The sequence below is a fragment of the Sus scrofa genome, chromosome 7, assembly GCF_000003025.6.
Source record: "Sus scrofa isolate TJ Tabasco breed Duroc chromosome 7, Sscrofa11.1, whole genome shotgun sequence".
NCBI classification, from domain to species: domain Eukaryota; kingdom Metazoa; phylum Chordata; class Mammalia; order Artiodactyla; family Suidae; genus Sus; species Sus scrofa.
Genome location: NC_010449.5, coordinates 116973656 through 116978818, shown reverse-complemented (window position 1 = coordinate 116978818; position 5163 = coordinate 116973656).

Sequence of the window (5163 nt, the reverse complement as noted above, 5' to 3'; positions counted from 1 at the left end):
ATAGGCAAGATTTACTTTTTCATCTCCTTTATATAGTCCATCATGTATGTATTTCATTATGGACTGCTGGAAATGTATTTGATGCTTTGGGTTATAATCCAGTAGTATTCTATTTATCTTGATGCTTTGGCTCTGGTCATTGGGAGCTTTTTCAGTTGGCTCCTGTATCCCTCTAGCAGATTCTTGTCACTGCGGATTTTCTTTTTAGCACTTCCTTACTTTTTTGACACTCCAAGATGCTGCAGGTTCACCTTGTATATTCCCTTCCCCAACCCTAAAATTGATCATTTCCTCAAGGACCATATTATGTTTTGAGTTCATGTGATTTATGTCATTTATTAGCCCCCCACACACACATCAGCCTGACCACAATTACCAGCAATCCCACCTGCTATAGGGCTAACTCTCAGTGTCTTTTCTCTTTCCCGCTTTATTGCTTCTAATCTGAAGCCCCATTTATCAGTACCATTCCTAAAGCCCCTTCCTATCTCAGCACCAGGAATCCTTTCATTTCCTCTTTGCTTCCTAAAGCACTTTCCAGACCATTTCTCCTCCCCTTTTGATGTTCGTGCTATCCAGCTCTACATCCTTTTTTTTCTGCTTAGCTGCTGATCTCTCAGTTATCCCTTCATTTATTCAGAACTTGAACTCCAAGCTCACCATCTTCCCCTCTACCCAAAACCTCACTCTCAATGGCTATAACATATGTGTAGATAACTGAGCTCCATTCGTTCATCAGCTCCTGACCTCTTTATCTCCAACAACCTTCTTCATCCCGGCAAAACCACCAACCCCATCATCACACCCAGGAGTTGTCACCATCAGTAATCCTATCCCCTTGGAAACCTCAGGTGTAAGAATCTCACTCTTTGGCCATGGTCGCTGACCACTGGTCACTTACTCCAGCGCCGCTGCCACTGTTCCTGCATCTCGCTACACTCTTCACTCCAAGGACCAGCACTTTCTTAATACGAAGCTCTAGAAGACATTCAGCAATCACATCACCAACTCTCCTCCTTTTACAGGTGACCCAATTCAAGGTCAGAGAAGGCAAGAGGCTTGTTCAAGGGCAAACACCAACCACATGCCAGAGTGGGCACTGGGATCCAGGGTCCCTGATTCCTAAGTCTTTGCTCCCACGTGTCCTTAAGCAAGTTACCTTGTTTCACCTGGGAGCCAGGGACGTGGGCATTGCCACGAGGAATGGCATCACTCATCCTTCAGTCTGTCTCTTTTTGTGTCCTGGATCTGCAGCGTACATCCTAAAAATGGGGAGGGGTATTCGCTTCCACCTTCACTCACCTGTGTTCACTCACTCCCATAATTAGGTGTTAACAAAACACTCTTTTCTTTTTTTTTTCATTAAAGCATAATTGATTTACAATGTTGTGTCAATTTCTTCTGTACAGCATAGCGACCCAGTCACACATACACATACATTCTTTTTCTCATATTATCTTCCATCATGTTTTACCCCAAGAGACTGGACAAAGTTCCCTGTGCTATAGAGTAGGATCTCATTGCTTATCTATTCTACATGTAATAGTTTGCATCTACTAATCCCAAACTCCCAGTCCATCCCACTCCCTCCCCCTCCCTCCCCCTCCCCCTTGGCAACCAAGTCTGTTCTCCATATTTTTTATTATTATTAAAAAATAGTATTATTAAAGTATAGTTGATTAGTAGAGTTGTTGATTTACAATGTTCTCTACAGCGAAAGACACTCTCTTCTTGAGACTCACTCAGAGTCTTTCTCCTGCATTTCTCTTTTACACATCCTCAAATACCAGCTAGAGCAGCAGGGGTTTGGCTATGGAGCCAGGCGTTCCAAATAACTGTTGGATCAGAATCCCTAGTTCATCAGGCTTGACATTCGGTAGGGACGGAACCCACCGACTGATGGATAGCCACCAATTCATTTCCAGTCTGATGGCAGTGCTGCCGTCCACCCTGCCATTAAGAGAGCCGGGCTTGGCAAGGGAGATGCAGGCAAAAGAGATGAATAATTTTGATGATCCATTTGAGGGCCTCTTTAGCTTCGGGGCAAGCAGGAAGAGATTAAATAAATTGAAGAGATTAAATAAGTTAATGGATGCGATAGCACTTTCTAACTGTAAAATGGTTGTGAAAGCACTTTCTAACGGTAAAGTGTTATGTAAATGTGAGATGAGAAGGATGTGGGAGCCTGTCCTGAGATGGTGTTGGGTCGGTGGGGTTTGGGTAGCAGTACGCCAGAGCTGGAAACAGCGATGTCTGCTCCAGTGTTTCCAGCTACTATATGAATTTAGGTTTATAAATGTTGTGATCAAATGAATCTTTTTTTCTCCCCTTTGGAATAACGTTCCTTTGCAGCTGACGCGGCTGCCCTTCCTACATGGCTTCAACTTCAAAGTGCATGCTGACTGCAAGGGAAATTTTCCATGGCTCCCTTCTGCAATAAAACACATAATTCTATAAGAAATTAGTTAAATGTAGTAAGTCCTGGAGAACAACAAGTGATTCCTTGAAGATTTATCCAAGACATAAATGGCTATGTAACGAACTTGACAGTTTTCTAGCTAGTAATTATTATTAGTGATTGCATGACTATTTACCTTGGTCAAAACCCATAAAATTATACACTTAAAACTGGTAAATTTTATAGTATATAAATTATGCCTCAATAAAGCTTTTTTTAAGGCATAAACATCTCAGAACAGTTTGGTATTTTTTCAAACAATTATTATTAGTTAAATGTAATGTAACATATTCCTAGGTGTAAAATTATTTTAAATTTTGTCTTCAGGAGTTCCCGTCGTGGCGCAGTGGTTAACGAATCCGACTAGGAACCATGAGGTTGCGGGTTCGATCCCTGCCCTTGCTCAGGGGGTTAACAATCCGGCGTTGCCGTGAGCTGTGGTGTAGGTCACAGACGCAGCTCGGACCCCGCGTTGCTGTGGCTCTGGCATAGGCTGGCAGCTACAGCTCCGATTAGACCCCTAGCCTGGGAAACTCCATATGCCCTGGGAGCAGCCCAAGAAATGGCAAAAAGACAAAAAAAAAAAAAAAAAAAAAAGAAAAAAAAATTTGTCTTCAGAACAAACGTGTCAAGCTGAGATAGAGTTCTGAAACTTTGGACAAGCATCCTGTTAAAAATCCTTTTCTAAGAATTTTCTCACATTTTTTAGCTTTGTATTTCAAGTTAAAAAGACAATGTTTTCTGTAATTACTTCCTGCAAATTACAGGAAAGCTCTTGCTTTAATTTTCTAACATATTTACTCAGGTAGAGATTTTTACCTGACTCTCATCACTTTCTTTACTAGGCAGATGCTCAGAGGAGGAAATTTGAAGATGATTTTCAGTGGCAGGGAGAGAAAGCGTGTCCCCTTCACCAGCTATATGCTACTGTATGTTCCTAGACATGCACAACTTCCAAGTCAGTCGTGATAAACTTTTTCTTTACAACAGTCCGACATTAAAAGTGGGTCCAGCATTCTCAGTGATTCTTACTGTTATGTAGGAACACCTGTTTCTTACTCTTGATACTTCCACTGTTAGGAAGGAACATGATGAATGTAACTCCTGGTATTTTAATCATGTTCCTTCTATGTGGGGGAACTTTGTTAGTGGTCTCTCTCTGACCCTTTCCTCAATCTCCCTGGGGGCTGAAGTGACTCATGCAATTGCAAATATGGAAAAATAAGCCAGGCAAACCCAAGTGACTTTGTCCAGTCTTTCTCCTGAGAGGGAGCCTCCCCCATTGAAGCATGGACTCTCTGCCCCTCCATGTCCTAAGACTAACCTGGGCAGATGCAGTGCCCGGTCTCATGCCAGCTGCAAGGACTGGGTGGTTAAGTCAGTCTAATTCTAGGCTTTAATTTGCATAAGTCCACTTACACAAGGATAAAAGTCATGTCCTCCAATCTCAACATTCCATCCACCTTTTTTTGGACAAGAGGCGAGTGTCGTTAATGAACTACCCTCAAGGACCTCAGCAATTATAAGACAAAGCAGGGGACATGTATTGAATTCTCAGCCCAGCCGCCTAGTTTGTGACTATGGACCTGCTCCTTGATCTTTCTGAGCTTCATCTGTAGAACAGAGAGAAAGCATACCAGCATGAAAATTAGGAAATGTGGCCAACACATCTGCATTCATCACCAGGAATGCCCTAGATTGGTGCTTCTCTACCCAAGTGATTTTGACCCCCGAGGGCATTTGGCAATGTCTGAGACTTTAAATCGTCACAACTCTGGTGGGTGTGTGTGTGTGTGTGTGTGTGTGTGTGTGTGTGTGTGTGTGTGTACTGACATCTAGTGGATGGAGGCCAGGGATGCAGCTGAAAACCCTATAAAGCACTGGATAGACCCCACCACAAAGAGTGGTCCAAACCCCAAATGTCAATAGTGCAGAAGAAACTTTGGTCTAGATAATATTTCCTTAAACATCTGGCAGCTGCTGTTACTCCCACTGTCCTTCGCCCATCTTTACTTAATGGCAAATGGCCCTTGAGGGAGAGGTCCTAAAAAATTGTGGTTACCATGGTGAACCCCTAAATGAGAATTAAATGGTTATAAATGAGATAATGGATAGGAAAGAGCTTGGCAAACTGTGACAACCGTTTCCTATAGACTAAACATTTGTGTCCCCCACAAAGTTCATATGTTCAACTTAATTCCTAATGTGATGGTGTTAGGAGGTGGGGGGCCCCTGGGAGATGATTAGATCATGTGGGTGAAGCCCTCATGAATGAGATTAGTGTCTTTATAAAAGAGCTCCCTTGTCCCTTCCACCATGTGACGACAGAGCAAGAAGATAGGAAGTGGGTCCTCACCAAACACTGAATCTGCCAGCATCTTGGTCTCAGATGCCCCAGGCTTCAGACCTGCGAGAAATAAAATTCTGTTGTTTAGAAGTCACTCAGTGATATCGTATTCAGTGATAGCAACCCGATGGGGTAAAATAACACTCTAACCAGTCTTTAGTAAACACATCCAAATGCACACATGCATGCAGAGATCCAAGCTATTTACATGACATCTGTTCTCTTAGCATCTCATAGATCATTGGCCACTTTGTGGTCTTGGCTCTGAGACTAGCCCAGACAAGACTTCATAGCAGGTGAAGGCACCATTTGTTGGATGTCACATGAATATAATGAAGTGGCTGAGAGCATAGACTCC